Below are 22,156 nucleotides of genomic sequence, written 5' to 3' on the forward strand. Positions count from 1 at the left end.
CATGTCAAGCTGTTAAAACCTTCACTGCCGAACTAATATTTGGATCGGCAACTGAAAACCTGGGCCCTTTTCTCATTCATCATGAAGCCCATTTATCACGAATGATTTGTCTTTGAGGTGCTACAGTATGGTTGACCCTAATTCCATGCAACGCATTCTCAACTGTATCAAGTCACCTGGTGTTTCGTCTACGTCTTTCCTTTTTCCACGTTTTTTCCTTTTTCTCAGCAGTCAGGTGGGAGAAAGTGTCGAAAGGGAAGTTGAGTAAAAAGAAAGCTCTAGCTGAGTTGAGTTAAATATCCATAAGACATCGCTGCAGTTAAAGTTTAAAGCTTGAAAGTGTTTAAGAGAAGAAAAACTGTGAGTATTAAAACGCAGGATGCATTTTAATACTACTGTTGATATCCGTAACACGAAGCGTAGGTTGACCATTACACAATTTAAAAATTACTCACCTCCAAACAGTAATGTACATTGATTAAAGTAGCAGAAACTTGAACCTACTGACTAGCAGAAACTGGAAACTACTGACAAGTAGAAACTTGAACTTAATAACTGGCAGAAACTTGAAACTACTGACAAGTAGAAACTTGAACTAAATAACTGGCAGAAACTAGAAACTACTGACAAGTAGAAACTTGAACTTAATAACTGGCAGAAACTTGAAACTACTGACAAGTAGAAACTTGAACTTAATAACTGGCAGAAACTTGAAACTACTGACAAGTAGAAACTTGAGCTTAATAACTGGCGGAAACTTGAAACTAAAGACAAGTTGAAACTTGAACTTAATAACTGGCGGAAACTTGAAACTTCTGACAAGTAGAAACTTGAACTTAATAACTAGCAGAAACTTGAAATTTGCCTGCGGGGAAGATGGGTCAACCGTTCGTGCACCTTTGCTGCCATTGTTTATCTATAATAATGCTTGCGCCATCCATGTACTGGAGTGACTATATGCCTAGCCATGTTATTGTCTTGTCTCTTTGAGTCACGTGAAATCCGATGAGTCAGTGACAGCCCACCAAGTGGGATACGGTAACTAGAACAATTGAAAGTCTACTCAAAAGGATATCTAAATCAGAAATCAAAATAGCTACATATGACCTGTAAAACTTTCACGTAGGCGCAAACTTTCAGATTGCCGAGAAAGATTTTTCTTAGCTATCCCAACCTTCATTTTTTAATGTTCCATCAAATCTTGGTCTTTGATGAAAAAAAAATTGTTTTATTCACTATGATAAATCTGTAATTCAAACACATACTAGTAAAATCTTGCCGATAGTTGTGCTACTTACTATTGGTGATGTAGCTATGTTTTTGGGAAATTTTTCTTACTTTAATTGTAATTTTATTACTACTTATTTTATTATACTAAATGTAATTTTATTATACTAAAAATATTCCCTAAAGATACCACAAATTAAAAGCTAAGCTTTTGGACACGATTCTGAAGCCGTAAAAACATATAAATAAAATAATAGTAAATACAAGGGTTTTTTAATTTTGTTTTTTAACTGACGTTGAACGAGAGGAGCCCCAAAAAACCCTCCCATGGTAAGCTTGCTGGGAAGAGGACTCCAATCCATGATCCGTCAACCAATGACGATATTTTACGTCTGCAGGTGTGAGCCGGTAGCAGAATTAGTATCGAGCAGCCATCGCTGGGATTCGAACCTGAGTTACCTCATTGGGGGTTTAAAACTTCTTTTAGCTTTAATACCAGAAATGAAATCACTTTTAACTATCCAAATTTCGGATTGACCACTATGAGGAAAGCTAGTAACTTCTCTTCAACTTCATTATAAGTAATTTTGAAATTATTCTATAGAATCGTGATATTTACAACAAGAATTCTTTTCAATTACGGTGTCATTAAAAACTGATATCAGTTTTTAACTACCTACTCTCATTTAGGTCGATGTAAGTTTTGCATAAGTAAGAAGAATATGATTTCTGAAATCTTTAAGCACGATCGTTCAAATTGTGCCAACATTTTTGCCATTTAAAATCTTCAAAAACACTGGCTGATGAATAAAAAAATTTTTACATATAGAAATCTTTCCATAATTTTTATCAACCCACATAGTCGTAGTGGATCAGGGGATAGAGTGCTTGCCTCCCAATGGGGTGACCTGGTTTGAATCCCAGTTATGGCTTTTCGATATGAATTCCACACTCTGCTCTCACCGATCCCAGTGCTGACTTAAAATATACACTGTGGTAGACGAATCTTACCTTCAGGTTATAGATGGGAGGTTTCGTGGTTTTCTTCTCCAATTAACACAAATGCTTCTTATTTCTTTTAAAAAGTCGCAGGCGAATTTCTCCTATTACCTGATCCTGGAACTGCCTTGTCTTTTGAGTTGAGTTCAAAATTACAATGCCACGGAGTTGAACATTGGTAGTCATGAACTCAAAATTGAGTCGAGAGTTCAACAACTGTCATAAAAAAAAACATGCAACTATCGTAAAAAAAAACTTAATTAAACAATAAAATTCATTTTGCCTACTTCTTAGATAGCCACTACACATTTATGATCGATTTTAGAAATATATATAAAAGATAATTACTATAAGCTGCTGCAATATTAGATGCCCCTTATACTCCTAAAATTATAAAAAATGCCACTTTAAACATTTATTCAAGTTCTAAACTGAACGATTCCTCGAAAAGTAAAAAAAAAATTAAATAGTTCCGCTGCCTTACAATAATTAAAAGCTTTACGATTATTTTTTTTTTTATCACGAAATGTTAATTAGCTTAATTTGTTTAAGCATTTATTTTTTCCATTTTGTTCTGCGAATTTCAATTATTGAAATTAAAATCAATACAGAGAAAAACATTTGGCCAGGAAATTTTAAATTGTTCTTAATTCCTTCAAATAAAAATAAACACAATTAATTTAAAGATAAAATAAGATTCATTAAAAAAAACCGGAATGTAAAAATAATTTTACACAAAACTCCCTTTCATCTTTCTTTTTCTGGGTTTTTATTACTTTAATTAAAACGATTTTATCAAATGAAAGCAAAAACACATTTAAATGATTAAATTATTTTCTTATTTACCTATTAATATTTAAGTGACTTTAAAAAACAGTCCTTTTAAATTTTTTTCTTCCTTTTAGTATTCAAAAACGAAGAAGATGTAAACGTTTAGAATCTAAAATTTTCTCAGACTTCAATTTACTTTAAATAGGAAAAAACTACTTTGTGTACCTTAACTTTTTTTAAAACTTGAACTCAGTCCATTTACAAAACAGTCACGTCAATTCTGCAGCCTACCTTTGCAAAGATTCTTTCTCTTTTAACTATATTTAATCGCCGTGCCTGAAAGCAATCCAATTATCGCGAATGAAAAGTGTAAGAAAGTTAGAACTCGAATTAAGACTTGGAATCATTAGCCATTACGAATCTAATTTACAACACTTTTGTTCGCCAAGTCACATTTCGGTCGTCCTATCTTTAAAAAAGGAAGTATAAATATTCTAAAAATTTTTTTTAAAGTTTTCAAAATAGGTTTTTCGTCGAGAATGATCATCACTATAAAGAAATCTGAGAATATTTTGATCATATAAAAGCGATTTAATACCTTTTTCCGAAGAAAAAAGTTAATGAGGCAAAAAATGTTTAAAAAAATTCAAAAAGAAACTTGAAAAAAAAACGAATTAAAGAAAAGAAAAGATATATTCAATGAGAAAGATGAAAAAAATTCAATAGTAAATTAATATATAATGAAGACTTAAAATGTTCACGGAAAAAGCATTGACAGGTTAAAAAAAAATTCTTTAATTATTCTTTTGTGCTGTGATAAAAGCCATTTAGTGGTTCAATTTCTAATCTTTTATAGATTCTTTATTTTTTTTATCTTTTCATGAAGAAGATTATTTTCTAATGAGTAATGAGTTCTTTTAATTCTTTAAAACTAGTTTAGTTTTTCATGCTTCCTATTGTTCAATTTAGTATTTTAGAATCAATTTTTTAAAATGCATTATTTTATTTCGTTTTAATTAATCAAGTTATTAAATATTGGGTGTTAAGATACAAAATATTAGTCTTCTTTTTTTAATTCCCTTTTTTAAATATTATGGAACTTAAATTGTTCATTTTTTATGATCGTTTCCTTTATCATCTTTAGAGTAATTTTTTATTACATGAGGATATTAATTTTAAATGCTCAAGATTCATTTTAAAATAATATTTAATAAATTTAGTAAAGCGAAAGTTCAATGGCTTTTAATTATTAGACTAAGGCTGCTTTATAATTAGACTTATACGAATCATTAAACTTATTTTTACAATACAGTTCATTAAAAATAATTTAATCTTAGTTGCAACACTTAACAACAAACTATCCGTTTTTTTGAAATTTATGAGAAAAAAAAAACTAGATAAAAAATGTAAGCAAGTTTTAATTATTTTTAATCCTTTTTAAATTAAATTAGTATTTTTTACTAATAACAAGACATATTTTTCAGAACATTTCAAACTTATTTTAGGCTCTCAAGGAACTCTTGTTCGGTATTTTGTTTTAATTTTTTTACAATTTTTGTATTAAATTTCTTTTATATTATGCATATTTTTTTTTAATTTTTCCTTGTATAATACATATTTATTTTTAAAATCTTTTGCCTAATCGTTTGTCTAATAAACTGACTCTCATTTTTATCCGTTTTGATTTTTTTGAATATAAAAAAATTGTAAGGAAACTAATTAAAAAATACGAATAGCGGACATAAGCTATTATTTTTTTATCTATAACTATATCAAAATCTACCTTACTCATTCTAAATATCATCTGCACTGTTTAGGGAAGATTTTATCAAGGAGTAGTGAAATAATAAAATCAACAGTAGTAGTGAAATAATAAAATCAACAGTAGTAGTGAAATAATGAAATCAACAATAGTGAAATAATAAAATCAACAATAGTGAAATAATAATATCGATTCTAGAAATATATTAAAATTGACAATATTGAAATATTAAAATCGACGCTAGGGAAATAATAATATAGATTGTTGTTAAATAACAGTCAGTAATTGTTTAAATTTGCTAACAGCAAAAAAGAATTTATCATTATAAGCACTTATTGATATTAATGCTTTTATTGATATGATGATTATTGACTTACGGGATTATTTGTAAATGTAACTAATCACAGGATTCATACGCTGCTGGAAAAATTATAAAGTGGTATCGCATTGATAATTTTAATGCTGAAACTTTTTCAGTACTACCTTCCACTTTACATTTAAAACTTATAACCGATAGGTACTGGTCTGGATTTCTTTACTTGGGACAATTATAGTATTCTTATAGTACAAACATAATAAAATGCAGCTTTATTTCATTATCAATCCAACTTTATAATTTTTTCCATGAGTATACGAATCCTGAGTTCAATATTTTTCTCTTTAAATCACTTGAGTCCAGCGTCTTTTTGAAACATTGATACGAGGGTTGCTATTCATATTTCTGGCCTAATAATGAAAAATCAAATATGTAGGATCGAAATTGGTTTTATTGTTTTTCAAAATATTCTCCATGATGATCAATACACTTTTGCATGCGTTTGAACCAATTTTCAAAGCACTTTTTCCAGTCCGATTGAGGTAACTCCAAAACATGCGTTCTGAATGCATCAACCGCTTCTTCGGGGGTCGAAAATCGTTGTCCACGTAATTTATTTTTGATGTGTGGGAATAAGAAGAAGTCATTGGGTGCCAAATCAGGGCTGTACGGCGGATGACCCATCAGTTCGATCTTTCGCTCCGTCAGAAATGCCTTTGTTTGAGTCGATGTGTGAGAGCTCGCATTGTCATGATGAAGAATGATTCGCCTGTTCTTCTGCTTTTTTTCGAATTTCTCCGATGACTTCTGGCAAACAAATGGTCGTGTACCATTCAGATTTGGCCGTCCTGCGTTGCTCTAAAGCCACTGTTGCCACATGATCGTTGATGCCGAAGAAACAGGCAATCATTTGTTTCGATGTGCTTCTTTCTCGAACAACTTTTGTTGGTTTTGCCTCGTCTTAGAAGACTCATACAGTTGATTGCAGTTTTGTTTCCGGCTCATAAGCATAGATCCATGATTCGTCACCTGTGTAGATGTTATACACAGTCTTTGATGTACCTTGAACGTATTTTTCCAACATTTCCTTGCACCAATCGACACGAGCCTTTTTTTTGAGCGTTTGTCAGATTGCGCGGGATCCAACGCGAACAAATTTTTTTTACGCTCAAATGTTCATGCAATATTTTATTGATGCTAGTCATACTAATGTCCAAAAACGCCTCTATCTCACGATATGTCACATGACGATCTTGCTTTATCAGTTCACACACAGCATCGATCTTTTCTGGCACAACAACGGATTTTGGATGACCTGCACGGGATTCGTCCTGGATCTAACATCGACCACGATTAAATTCGTTATACCAATTTTTTACAGTGCTGTAGGATGGCGCTTTATCGCTGAATAAAGAATTAAGTTCATCGAAACACTCTTGTCTTGACAATCCACGTCGAAAGTTATGAAAAATAATGGCACGAAAATGTTCACGATTCAATTCCATTTTTTGAAAGAGAAGAACTTTTCAATTTACTGTCAACAACACAAATGAAGCTATAATGGTAAATCGTCTGCTGAATTTATGTTTAAAAATATCAAACTTTCGATTAAAATCGTCTGCGGTCGCCTAGCAACACTTACTGTTGCCAAGGCCAGAAATATAAATAGCAACCCTCGTATATTTTTTTCCTCGAAAAAATTTCGCAGTACAATCGCCAATAAATAAATAAATAAAAACAAAAAAACGGACTAAAATGGGTAATTTTTGATTTAATGATCGGATCTTCACGTTTTAGGACTCAATGGTTTGAGGGAGTGGGATCAAATATGCTAATTAATTAGTGCAGACGATATTTATACCTTGGACCCCTTAACGTTAAGTTTACTTTTTGCGTAACTTTTCAAGTGAATTGCAAAAGATTTTTCACACAATTATAAAATTAGTTTATCCAAAAATGCATTCTGGAAATACATTTTAGTAAATATTTACTATTTTTTATTGTTTCATTAAAATTTTGAATTGCAAGGTACAGAATTTTTTCCCCCTCATTTTAAAGTGCGTAATTTTACATGGCAAAATGCAAATCAAATTTCAAAGAAGTCGTATATTTAAATTCGATTACTCAGGAACTATTCGACCGATTTCACTCAAATTTTGTATTTTGCCATGTGAAATTCATACTTTAAATGCCATAAAAAATTTTATATAGTTTGTTCACCAGGAGTTGGCACTTGGCCCCGCCTTGATAACGTGGTATCCGACAATACTATTTTGTTATTTTTGGGAGAAGGATGTGAACAATCAATCCACAAGGCTGTTATTTGGCGATTGAAAGAAAAAAATATTTATTTCGTGATCTTTATGTGCATTTTTTTTAACATTAAATATTTCAAAAGTTTGATGATATTTCCTTGTTTTGAGTGAAAAGTTTGTCCTTTTTGATACATTTTACTGGGAAAACAGCAGTAATTAAGTTTAAAATATATTAAAATAGCTAGAGTAATAAAAGGTATAATAGCAGATGATAAAGCGAAGTAAGTGGTTGAAAAATAATTCACTGCTTGCGTTTGGCGCTCATTAAGGGTTGATCCTGGTGAACGAACTATACCTTACATTTCAAACTTTTTTCAATTATTATTAAATAAAATATTAAAAAATAATAAATATTTACTGAAATTTATTTTTCGCGCGGAATGAACTTTGGGTAAATGATTGTTATAATTTTGCGCGATAAGCTTTCAATTCGCTTAAACAAAATATGGCGAAATACGAAAAAGTAAAATTAACTTTAAGGGGCCCACATTTTGGATCGTTCTCCTAACCAAACTACGGGGACCACATTTCCCAGATTGCGGCTACCCCCTATACTTTGTGGGTCAGAAATTTGAATCCGTTGATAAAACGGTTTGTTTATTCAGAGTACGTTTTACGACTGAGTCGTAACATGAAATATAGTCTGCACTAATTAATGAGCATATTTTAGGTCAACCCCTCGAACCTTTAAGACTGAGTTCTAGAACGTGAGGAATTGTTCATTTGATCAGAAGTTATTAAGAATAATCCATTTTTTTTGGTACCCTGTACAACTGTTTCATTATTGAATTTTATTTCGCGGAAAGAAAATGATTCTGTCTACCATACTTTTATAACATAAAAAGTGCGGGCGCCTTGTTCATATATATATATTAAAATGACACCGAGAGGTGGAAATAACCATATTTCCGGCACCAGGCTATATGTACGCTCCTCAAAAGTGAAATTGCAACACCAAGAAATAATGCACGTAGCGCCATGCAAATTTCAGGAGCGATAGTAGTGAGATGGATATGCAAATGATTAAATTTGCGCACGCATCTGATCACGTGGTACGCATATTCGGGCTATAAAGGCCAGCAACTTTCCCTTCTCATAAACGGCATCTGAGGTTTTGCTTAGCATTTGCGACTTTCGAAAAAGCGTAGAAAATGCCTCTGAGACGTCGGCGAGCTCAATTCCATCAGTTAACGACCGAGGAACGTGACTCCATGAACTTGGTTTGTCGCTGCGCGCAATAGCAACTCGCGTTGGGCACAACGTGAGTACCATCCAACATTGTGTCGCACGATGGATTCAGGAAGGTCTACGTGCACGCCGAAGAGGAAGTGGTGCGCACAGGTGCACGTCAGAGCACACAGACCGACGTATTCGCCAGTTGACTATTCGAGACCCTTTCTCCACGGCACGTGCCATCCAAATCCGGTTGCCTTCAAGAGCAGGTGGATCTGTGTCCACCCAAACCATACGCAACAGATTGCATGAAGTACAGTTACGTGCACGGGTACCAGCAACAGGGGTACCGTTGACCGCTTTACACAGGGCTAGACGCCTGGCATGGTGTAATCGTCATCGTACCTGGGCCATCCAATGGCATCGGGTATTGTTCACGGATGAATCTCGTTTCTGTCTGTGGAGAAATGACTGCCGTCGACGGGTATGGCGTCGACCCGGAGAACGCTACGAACCAGCCCATTACGCCGAGCGTCACAACGGTCCTACACCGGGCATCATGGTTTAGGGTGGCATAATGTTTGATCGCAGAACGCCCCTGGTACACATTCACGGCAGTTTGACAGCGGACAGCTATGTCACACAAGTTGTGTATCCCGTTGTTCTGCCCTTGTTTCAGGGCGCACCCAACACGGTATTCCAGCAAGCAATGCCACGCCGCATGTCGCACGGCGAACTCTTAACAGCCTGACTGGATTTGACATCCTTCCATGGCCGGCAGCCTCTCCAGATCTGAATCCCATAGAACACCTATGTGATCTCATTGGACGTGGCATGAACAGAGGACCAATGGCGCAAACCATCGATGATCTGCGCACAGCAGTGGATGTGGCTTGGCAAAGGTTACCTCAGGCAACCATCAATGGAGTCATTGATAGCGTGCCTCGCCGGATTGAGGCCTGTATAGCTGCCTGAGGTGGCCACATTAGATATTGAATAAATTGCTTTATAATGATTTTATTAGTCTGTTTTTTTAATCATTTGCATATCCATCTCACTACTATCGCTCCTGAAATTTGCATGACGCTACGTGCATTATTTCTTGGTGTTGCAATTTCACTTTTGAGGAGTGTAAATGAGCTTATTTATTGAGACATATTCATGAACATAACATTCAAGTGAAGCAAAATCGTTATGCTTCTCAATAAAAGTTAGGGAAAATATTGCAAAGTGAATCCGTAAAATATTTCATTTTAGTGAATAAAGGAAATCTTTGTAATTATAATTGGTCTATTAAATAGATTGGGGGAAAAAGTATTTCTCACGAGTTAGCATAGGGGAAAACGTCAAAATGTTAATTATAATGCATACTTGAACTAAAAATAGAATATAAGACAGGATGTGAATATTAAAGAGCTCATCGAATTGAAGATCGAATAAATTAAGAAAAATAATTACAGAAGAGGAATAACATAAAAATATTAGTAACTCTTATTTATTTGTTTAATTATTCAATAATGACTCTCCCCGTGATTTACATTGCAAATTATTCTTGTTCAAAAATATTATTCATAATTTATAAATTTTCCATTGCATTTACATTAAAAAAAACTAAGAAACAATGAACTATTGATAATAATAGAAACTAAAAACTAAACTAAAAAAACGAATTTAAAAAAAAAAAAACAAATACTAATAACAAGGCTAGAATAAGTTGATAATTTCAGTCTCTTATATTAGATTTTTGTTATTTATTAACTATTTATAACACCACTTTTATTAATTTTAGTCGCCTGTCCCTGCAATCATCACGAAACTGTTTTACTTTGAAGTAGGTCCCTGTGGAAATTAACCTAACATATCTTTACGTATGCTAAAATTATTTTTTTGTAATTCTAGTTTTCCCTGGATGCCGTCAGGATTAAGCTCCGCTTATTGTTTTGACATTTTAAAGTAAATATTTATGCTTTTAAACTTAAATGTTGCTAACATAAAAAAAGAAAAAAGTCCAACTACTTTATTAGCTAGGAAAATATTAATTAACTAAATAAATACTTAATATATAATAACATACTTTTTTTTCCATTTTAATTCGTCTACCATTTTTTAATTTTTTTCCAATCGTTTATGAGCACTGTTAAATAAAATGTTTTTAATTCTTTAATCAAAAAAATCAAATGATTTACGTTTTTTTTTTTTTTGGCAAACCTTTCTGAGATTAAAACAAATTAAGGAATTAAATAAATGAAAAATCTCTTTTATTTTCTACACAGTGTGATTAATTGCTCTCTCAAAAACTAATTTTGCATTCATTTAGTCAACGAAATTACAAAAGAAATCTAATAAATTCACATCTTTAAGTATTCCCATTAAATCTTGATGAAATGGGGATGTCGATTGATGATTATCGCTTCTACCCAATTAGCCCCTTTCTTCGGACTTTGGAAGAAGACAAATTACAAAAAAAAAAGTAATTTTAATTTTTTTAAAGTTCCTATTCATTCTCAGGAGCCTATAAAAAATTATACTTTTTTTTTCATTTTAAGGTAATGAAAAACTTTTCACTTTTTCTAAAATTATTCTTCGCTTAAACCCGCAGGGGCCACTTTGGATGAAGAATAGAGCAATTTTCTTTTTTAAGCTTCTAGGACTGCAGTAAATTTTCATTTAAATATAATTATCTTTTTGATTTGTTTCTACGCATTTTAAAAGAAAAATAATTATAATACAGGAAGAAGTAATTCTCATTTCTTTACTTGAGTAATTTTTTTAAAAATTTTTATCTGTCGTCGCTTTGAAAACCTATTTATAGCTTGCGAGAACTAGTTTTATTTTATCAAGATAATTTTCCAAAAATGTATTGAAATGCTTTTAAACTTAAATTGAATATTCAAATAAATTAAATTTAAATTACATTGCTAATAAATGTGATATTTTAACATGTTCGTTGCCGATCACGCGATATCAAGTGACGAAAATACTATTTTTTCGATATGATATGACGAAAATATGTTATATGTACAATATTGCTAAAAATATGATGTTTTATCATGACAATATTTATTAAAATGAACGTATTGTAAAATTTAAAACCCAAAAATGGTTGCTAAAATAAGAAAACTCCATGTGTACTCGGCTGACAATGAGCGTGCCTACCTTTTTCACTCCGCTGTCACCTCCGTTTCTCATTGAAAGTGATTACTCTAAAACTTAAAATTTTTATATTTTAATACTTATTAACCACATTATTTTGTGAATTTTAAAAATTGCATTTTGAAAAAAAAAAATAGAAATTTGTATAAAATTATTTTGTGTTTACGTTAGTACGCAAAGTGTAAAAGGTTGAAGTATTCTCAGAATTGATCAAGTTTGCGGGAAAATTTTATGTCTTAAGTTTTGACCTCAGCAAGGGAAATTATGTTAAACAATTTCTAGCTGGTTTTTTGGAAGGAATATGAAATAATTCTCAAACATAAACAAGTCAACACTGTTATACGTTATATCGAGTACTCAACAGTCTTTCATGTATGTCATAACTGTTAAAGAATACTGGTAGTCATATACATTTAATTCTTCCGCAATGCAAGTTAAATGAAGTGATTTTCTTACCAATTTTTTTACTCCCTTTCAAGTTCATAACTCTTCTAATTTACCAACTAACACTCGGATATTCCGGAAGATCTTATTTTTGTACTTACTTACTTACTTTATTTACAAAAATTGGGCACCTGGGCCACTTAGCGGCCCCTATCCCATACATCTAGAAATTTACAGAAAATTTATAGTAATAACATTTTGAATTTAGCAGTCGATGTGGTAGCTAATAGAAAAACAAGCACTTTGCTTGAGTAAATATAACATTTGAATATCTGATTCATCGAATCTAAGTTGATATATATAAATATAAACATAATTTGACATATATATACATAAGTTGACATAAATAAATAATAACATAAATTGATACATATTTCACTAATTAAATTTCTATATTTTAACTAGCACATATTTAATTGTGACATACATTGAAGTTCATTCGAATACATTGTGGTAACCATAAAAAAATTAAGCCGTTTGCTTGTGAAATAATAAAACAATGAAATTTAATATGACAAATTGACTTAACACTAGAAATATTGATTGTAGACTTAAATTAAAAATAAAGATAAAACATGATTTGATATGTACAGTAATTGATTTTTGAAAAATGAAAGGCATAATTGATGAATATACATTTTTGTACTTAGTGTGGTAGTAAGGATGCCACAGGGGACAAAAAATATAAAAAGTGGTAGAAACTCAATTTATTTTTGTTTATTCATTATCTCTTTCATTGTTCCATCGTATGACTTATATTTAAAATTACTCTCATTTAAAACAAAAACAATCTTTAAAGTCAGTTTCAGCAGTAAATTGTTAAAAGTAAACTGAAACAATATGCTTGAAAAATCTTCTAATTTTGATATATTTTATTAAAACGAGGTATTAAGACCTGGAAAAAGTAAATAGTGGGAGATAAGATTTTCCGAAACTACTGAGAAATGCTAAAACTTATCTTTTATTTGCGAATCACGAAATGATTATGAGGTATTTTTTTGCACCCATACTTATTTCCTATAAATCAAATATTCATTGGTGGCTTAAAACATCTAGATTTAGGTAACTTTTGCTGCCACTTAAAAAAATTCCAGTCCGTGGGAACCCCGTGAAAGATTGAATTCTATTAGTCACCACCTTTTGCATTTTTAGTAGCCCGTGGCAACCCGTGGCAATAGCGAAATATCATGCATTAGCAGGGTTGCCACTGGCGAAAAGTTTTGTAAAATGCGGGAGGAAAATTCCGTTATGTTTATTTATTATCTCTTTAGTTAGTGTTTATTTATTATCTCGTTATTATAGTTATTTATAGTGCATACCTGCCAACTTTTAATCCTTTCGAGGATGATTTTCCTAAGTGGTAATAGAATGGAATTTAAATTACAATTTTAGGCAGACACATACGATGTATTTTGAGAAGGCTTATGCGGACTATCACAACAGTATTACATATTAATATATGTGCTTAATTATTTTGAAAATAGTGGTGGTCAAAAAAATTATAAAATTAAGTTTACAAATGCAAGGAACATATAGAAAGCATACTTTTTACTACCACTTTAAATATAAAAATAAAATTTTACGCCAAATGCGTAAAAGTTGGCAGGTATGATAGTGCACTCGTTATTTATAGTGGTTATTTATTATCTCCGTCTTAACTACCACCATTACATAGATTTCGAGCAATACATATTTAAAGCAAGAACATTATTTGCATTCCCTAGAAGCATATCACTTTAACAGAGATGCCAACTTGCTCCGGACAGCAAATATATATTTTAGAGTGGCAGTTTATCAATTGTAATTCTTGGTTTAATAAATTCTATTTAGTGGATTTTTATCCACCACTATTTCTTAATAATTCGTAGGTTTATATGATTCACCACTTTATAGTACTAATGTCATGCAATCCCTTTTTAAAAGCAAGCAATAATAGTCATATATTTGCAAAATTTGCTTTTTAATTATTTACCGTTTTTTTAATTATTTTGGCGTGTCCGGAGCAGTTGGCATCTCTGCTTTAATGATGACTCTTACTTACATTTCAAACTAGTGAAGAGGAATCGGTCATCACGCCAAACACCGAGATTACACAGATATCAAGCAAGTATTTGCATTCCCTTTCAATAGAAAATAAAACAAAAACTTTTCTAAAAAAAAAGTAGTTAATTTTAATCTGTTTCACTAAAACAGGGTTCCCGCGGTCCTGAAAAACAATTTTTAGAGGTGGTTACACAGAAATTAAAGTTTCGAAATGTGATTAATTTTCGTTACCACTTTTTAAAATTTACAAGGCTCGCTAGAACCCTGTAAAAGTTTGGATTTAATTAGTCACCAGTTTTTGCAATTTTAGTCGCCCGGCACAACCTGCATTCATGCTCAATTCCTTTATTAACAAATTATATTTGATATACTTTATACTATACCTATATTTTAAAGTTGCCACTGTATTTTACACCTGTGTAAAATGGACCAGCTGTTCTTCTCTATGTATTATTTGAAGGTGAAAGTTGAATTAAGTTTTGTCTATAATACCTTTTCCATAGTTGCTTCGTTACAACTGGGAAAAAGTTTGATTGAAGCACTCAAAAGTTGGCAGGTATGATACTGGCATCAGTTTTAAAAACTAGCGACGATCAGGGAGTAATAAAGAAAATAAGTAGCAGACGTATCTCAGTAAAAACTTTTTCATGGGGAAAAATATTTAATAATGTTTACAAGTATTATAATACCATCTGGAGATGGTATTTAGTAGAGAATCTCGGTGGAATTGTCTATATTTTTGTAGACTGCAGCAGTGAGAGCATACAAAATATGAGTTCTCATCTTTTTGAACTAAGATATTTTTCAGATTTCTTGACGAATTCAAAAGGTTCGTCAAAATTCGTCAAAATCTTAAGAGTTATAGCCAAACGCGTGCTATAAAATATATTAAAAGCTTATACTTAAGTTTTTTCCTGATCACCAAAACATTAGGAAACTTACTGTATGCAGAGATGCCAACTTGCTTCGCTATATAAAAAAAAATTTCTAGTGGTATCGAAATGTAAGTAATTTTCAGCTTAGTTTTTTTTTAAGTTAAAAAGTAATTTTTCCACCACTACATCGAGAATTCAAAGTATAAAACGCAACTTTTTAGCAATTACCTCGTGGTGATAGTTTTACAGAATGGGCGTAATTATCCTAATTTTACACACTTAACTATTCGCTACCAATTTATTGAAGCTTACGCAGAAAGCGGAGCTGTTTGAGATCCCTGTGCATATATAGTAGTCTGATACGTGCTGGATGAATATTATCTAAATTGAATTGGTTTCGAAACTAAGCATTTTCAATCAAAATACATTAATGAGTTTGCTATCGCGTGAATATTTTTAACGGGTATTTGAGAACTTTTCAAATTATTGCATAATTAAAACGAAGGCAAAGGAAGAACTAAAAAAAAATAGTCAAAATCTTGAATTTTCTTCTTTTTTGAATAAAATATCCATGACTTAAGTGGCTTTATTAACTACGTAGCGTATGCCTCTTCAGATATATATAAAATATTTTGTAACCATGAGTTTTTTGATGAGTAAAAAGAAATTGAAAAGCTTTTGTATTTTCTAACTATGAGATTTCTAATATTTGTTTTGCTTCTAGCTAAAAAAAACTGCCCTGCTTATAAATTATAGTTAGCCATTTAAACTCCGAGAACTTTAAAATGATGTTGAGACAATATAAGCACTGAATCCTGTAAAATACATTACATATACAGTACTTCTATACAATTTTTAAAATTCTTAAAATAATGTGGTTACTACAGTTATTAAGGTTACATTTTTTTATATTATTTAGAAAGGCAACTGCTGATGATGTAGAGTACAAAGGTGGTGATATATATATATATATATATATATATATATATATATATATATATATATATATATATATATATATATATATATATATATATATATATATATATATATATATATATATATATATATATATATATTTATTCGCTTATATAAAAAAAAACAGTACAAATTATACCTTTAAAATATTACAAGTTTGGTTGATCCTTATGATTTATACCAGCTACGTATACTGCCGTGCAAATGAAAAAATTACGCAAATGTCTTAGGAATGATTCCGAGAAAAGTGGCTTGATAATGTTTCTCCTTCTATTTTCAGAACTATAAACGTTCAAATAGAATTTCAAAAAAACTTATGACTTTTTTTGCAATACCATGTAACAATGCCAAATATACAAAAATCTGAATTTTGAATTTTTTGTCGCTTACGTTTGGTTTTTCAATTACACGGCAGCGTACAGTCGGCAATAGATAAATAAATAAAATAAAATAAAACAAAATAAAAAAAATGAATCAACTTTATGACTTTTAAATTATTGCCCAGATTTTAATGCTTTAAGTGCTATGCAATATCTCGAAGAAAAATCTTAAAATATTTATAACAAGTAAGTGTAATCGTGGGGGAATGTGCATATTTTCACTCAAAAACGAATTTTTTTTTCTAAAGAATCATATCATTTTATTCAAGCAATTTGGATTTCAGCCAATTTTCCACGAAATATGCGAAAGAGCAAGTTGCGAAGAGTATTCTGTATAACTTCTGTAACGATTCGAAGTTAAATGCTACATTCTTTTTATACATTTTCATTATCTTTCAACACTTTCATGTCCGGTGACACCAACGTGTTGTCACGTAAAAACCAATCGTTAGCTGCCGGTGACAACACGCAGGTGCCATACACGAGCCATACACTAACAGCCGGTGACAACACGTTGGTGCCATGTCCAAGCCAAACGTTAGTGGCCGGTGACAACACATAGATGTCGCGCGTTTCAACCTGTTATTCACGTGACATTTTGTCGAGCGACAATAGAGTACAGGGATACCAACTGCTCCGCTTTCTGGAATAGTTTTAATAAAGTGGTAGCAAATAATGTAGTAAAATTCGTTAAAGAAAGATAGTTACGCCTACTTTTTAATATAGTAACGATGTATTTTATATCATACTTATAATTTTTGATATTTACAGGTGAAAAAATTACTTATAATGAAAAATACTAAACTAAAAGTAACTTAAATTTCGCTACCACTAGAAAATACTATTTTACAAAGCGGAGCAAGTTACACGGAATCGGTTACATGGTAAATTTATCACTAAATGCTTACATGGAAAACTTAACACTATGCGGTTACATGGTAAACTTATCACTAAATGCTTACATGAAAAACTTAACACTATGCGGTTACATGGTAAACTTACATGGTTACATGGTAAACTCACTGGTTACATGGTAAACTTAACACTATGCGGACCGCATAGTGTTAAACCTCCGGCCCGAAGACAAAAACTAGGATATTTGCGCCGAATAAACAAGTTATTTAATTTGTGGAGAATGAATAAAAATTGTATTGTGAGGTATAAAATTTTAAAATACTCCGAATTTTTAGATTTTTAATATCGAAATTTAAGTTCAATATTCAGCTATAAACCAGAATTTTTTTAAAATAGATTTCTTTTTTTAAAGGGAGTCGGCAGGGCATATATCAATAATGCTAAAATAGACCTTTTTTCGATGTACCTTTTCTGAGAAACTACAAGTACTTATGATATCGCTTGGAAATTTTTGGAAATATTTGAGATTATATCAGTTGTATGTTATAGCTTTAACATGAATGCTTTTTGATTTATAAGAGATTTTAGCTCAAAAATGATTACACTTTTTTTTGAAAAAAGTTCTCAGATACGTATTAACAATTATTACAATGTAAACATGTACAGCATGCTCTGCACTGCATATAAAGTCTTTTCAAAAATTCTATTTAACAGACTTAGCCCCTATGTAGAAAACATCATTGGTGAATACCAGTGCGGCTTTAGGAGGGGCAGGTCTACAACTGACCAAATATTTTGCATAAGACAGATTCTGGAAAAGACCAGGGAATTTGGAATTGGTACCCACCACCTATTTGTGGATTTCAAAACTGCTTACGACAGTGTAAACCGGAAGCGACTCATTGAAGCTATGCGAGAATTCAATATCCCGGACAAGCTTGTACGACTCACCACACTTACACTGTGTAAGACCATGCAGAAAGTTAAAATCCAAAATGACTTCTCGGAACCAATGGAGGTAAAAAATGGTGTAAGGCAAGGCGATGCTTTGGCATGCCTACTCTTCAATTTGGCATTAGAAAAAATTATCAGAGATTCAGGAATCAATACCAGAGGACATATCTTTCATAAGTCTGTCCAAATTTTCGCTTTTGCCGATGACATTGACATCATAGCTCGAACACAATCTGACTTAAAGCAAGCCTTTCTATCCATGGAAAAAGAGGCAGAAAAAATGCATCTCACTATTAACCAGGAGAAAACCAAGTACATGCAATGCACCAAAATAACTGATTCCACAACTCACTTGCAAATTGGTGAATACAAGTTTGAAAAAGTAAACAGTTTTGTTTATCTTGGTTCTGAAGTCAACGTTAATGGCAATATCGCACCCGAAATACAAAGAAGAATCAATAGTGCAAGTAAATGTTTCTATGGATTAAAAAAATATTTAAACTCAAACCTACTAAAAAGAGATACTAAACTGTTAATTTATAAATGCTTGATCAGACCTATCCTAACATATGCCTCAGAAACTTGGACAACAACACAGAAAGATGAGAATTCCTTGGGAATCTTCGAACGTCGGATCCTAAGATCCATTTTTGGGGGCAAACAAGTTGATGGTACTTGGTACAGACGTTCAAACTCACAACTCTATCGGGCCCTTAGAGAGCCTGAAGTTGTCAAGTACGTAAAAATTCAAAGAATTAAATGGGCTGGTCACATCATTCGGATGAACAGAGAGCGTCCGACAAACATAATCTTTTCGGCTCAGCCCATCGGATCAAGGTCCAGAGGTCGACCAAAGCTGAGATGGGCCGACTGCGTGGAAAGAGACTTTTCAGTCTTAAAAGTCTCAAACTGGAAGACAACTGCCAGGCAGAGACAGGCCTGGAGGAAGTTGATTGAGAAGGCCAGGGCCCACCCGGGGCTGTCGTGCCATTGAGGAAGGAAGGAAGGAAACATGTATATGTAAAGTTTCTGTGAAAAAAAAAACTTAAGCAATATCTTGTTCAGATACTGAGAAAAAGTACATCGGAAAAGGTGTCAGTTTTAGCATTACTGGCATTTGCCCTATCCACTTCCAGATTCTTTTAATTGTAAGTTATTAACACGTTGAATGCCTTGGGGTCACCGGTGATCGGCTAAGCCAAGATTGATAGAAACACATAATTCGAGTAAATTGTTATTTTTTTTAATATTATTATCGTTACTAAAATGGTTTGAAGAAATTAATGCATACCCTCCAACTTATGAGGATTTTGAAAATAATTCTTTTTAGTGGTAGCTAACCAAAGTAGAAATTTTTAAAGCAAATGGATCTCTCATAAAACTTTTATCAGAACTTAAGAATCTAGCCATATGGCCTGCACTTTTATAAGTAATGGTGGACAAGTTACGCTAAAATTAATTTTTTTTAAATATTAAGACATTAATTTTGCTACCGTCTGAAAAGAAGATTTCTGAAACTACGGAAATTCCGTAGCAGTTGGAGGGTATGTTAATGCAATATAGAACACACAAAAATAGTTTTATTTATATACACAGAGATGCCGACTTGCTCAGGGCAGCGAATAAATATTTTCAAGTGGTAATTTAGTAATTGTGATTCTTGGTTTAATAAATTCAATTTAGTACATTTTTATCCACCACTATTTCTAAACAATTCGTAGGCTTATATAATTTACCACTTCTTTCTGATATGTCTTGCTAAACCTTTTTAAAAACTATCAAAATCTGTCTAATATTTTCAAATGTAGTTTATAGTTATTTACCGTTGTGGCCAGACGGGCAAGTCATGTAAAATTAACGTGGCATTCAACGTGTTAAAATATAAATACATAAGCATTGCTACCTCTAAGAAAAATATTTTTTGAAACTTTTGAAGAATCCGTAGTAATTAGTCTTTTTAAAAGTAAAACTGACCGAAACAATAAGAATCTGAAATAATGTAAGATTTCAAGACAAAAAAGTATTTTTATAAATGAATATAATTAAAATTTGTTCAAAGTACTAGTTCATGTATTTTCAGCTAACATTGCGCACACGCAGTACTTTGTTGTAAGGCAAAAAGTACCTTTACAAAATAACTAGTTTTGAGTTAGTTCATTGGCTAAATTGATGTTTCAATGTGACTCATCTAATTCCTAAGGCGACTATCACTTCCGTTTCTTAAAAAAGAATATTGCAGGTGAATAGGGTGAATTAAAAATGTAACTATCTAAACTACATTTTGGTAAACAAATATTAATTTTCTGCTAAAATAATTGTGTCATAAGTATATATTATTTGAATAAAGCTCAAAAAACCATTTGCAATAATTGGGTTTGTTAATAATCAAACATTTATATATTTTTTTCCAATTGGATGTTGTGTGTAACAGCACTAATGTCAGACAAGAAAACATCATGATTTTTTTTTAATATATTATTTTTTATTAGATTTTAATAGATTTAAATCGGATCCAAAAATTTGTCCAAATGTAATGAATACTATCCACTCTGTCTTATTATAATTTAATTTGTGATATATTTGTTTATCAGGAAGTGCATGTGGTGTCCAGTTGTGAAACTTAAAACCAAATAAGTGGTAATAAAATTGTAAAGTCTAAGATGAAATCTTCATTATATATTTCATAAACAATTGAAAAAAAATCCTTTTTAAATTAAAGCAAATTAATAATGTGTTTTTAAATATAATCTATATGTAATAATCTAGTTATATTACGACATTCCAGTCTTGATAATGGGCTCCTGCTTTTCCGAGCTTGAAACTTGCTGACTGTTTTATATTTGATTATTTATTATGTTTATTACATTTTATGCTTATTTATTTATTATATTTTATGTTTATTTTAGCTGTTTTATATTTATTTTTTAATTATATATTTATTATATTTTTATGTATTTTTATATATTTTTTTATGTGTTTCAAATTTTAATTTTCAGTATTAATTAAAAATCACATAAATTAATGTTGTTAAAATTTAATTTCGAAATTCAAAATATCTGTACTTACCATATGGACTAAATGTGTCTTGAAAAAAAAAAAATCAAACATTAATTTCTAAATGCGTCTAAAAGAAAATATTTGCAATTTGAAATGCAAGCGAATAGTTAGAAAAGCAGTAATTTTTCTAAGCATTATTCAGAGGGAAAGAACTTTTCACTCGCATCATCTCGGATGCAGTTGAGAGGAAGCAGTGATTCAGATGGGATGAGGATGCTTTTGCCTGTTGAGGTATATTAAGCAAAACAGCGCCATCTACCGCTGCTTGTGAGAAGGTCAAGAAAATACGTGTGCACTGACTTAGCTGTGAGATGAGATGACGTACTATTTTATGTACAAAGAAGTGAATAGTTTTGAAATATTTTGTATAGCTCATATTCTATGCATATGATACGTTACAGTGTTCCCACGAATTGGAAAAAATATATAATTTCAAGCCTGTTGAAAATCGTTTTTTTTTGTGGATTATTTATTGTATTATTCCAGCAGTATTTTTTTACTCATACATATTTTCTTTAAATTAAAATTGTTATAGTAGCTTAAAAATTCTATTATTATATCACTTTTGTTACCACTGTAAAAAAAAATGATGCAAATTGTTGAAACAGGACTCTCAACGGTCCGCCAAAAATATTGAAGAGGTTCACACTGAAGCTACACACTGAAGCGATTTGAAGTTTTTCTAATTTCACAACTACTTCTATTTCGGTGATATTAATCTAGTATTAGACTTCTATCGATGAAAAATATTTTTAAATCTTTGTATTGATCAAGAAAGTTTAATGATCAGTTTTTAAAAGGAAAAAACATATTTTAGAGTATAAATTTGAATAAATACCACATAAAAACTTTTT

General features: G+C 31.4%; 1 protein-coding gene across 1 annotated transcript in view; it reads right to left on the minus strand.

The window, feature by feature from the left end:
* The window catches only part of LOC107446160 (uncharacterized), a 74,538-nt gene extending 53,027 nt beyond the window's left edge, over window positions 1–21,511 (minus strand). The window contains exon 1 of the mRNA XM_016060732.4: window positions 21,312–21,511. The gene's annotated coding sequence lies outside the window, so the exon portion shown is untranslated. The remainder of the gene's footprint in view (window positions 1–21,311) is intronic.
* Window positions 21,512–22,156: the final 645 nt, after the last annotated feature.

The sequence above is a fragment of the Parasteatoda tepidariorum genome, chromosome 5, assembly GCF_982258835.1.
Source record: "Parasteatoda tepidariorum strain Cologne lab strain chromosome 5, Ptep-v5.0, whole genome shotgun sequence".
NCBI lineage: Eukaryota > Metazoa > Arthropoda > Arachnida > Araneae > Theridiidae > Parasteatoda > Parasteatoda tepidariorum.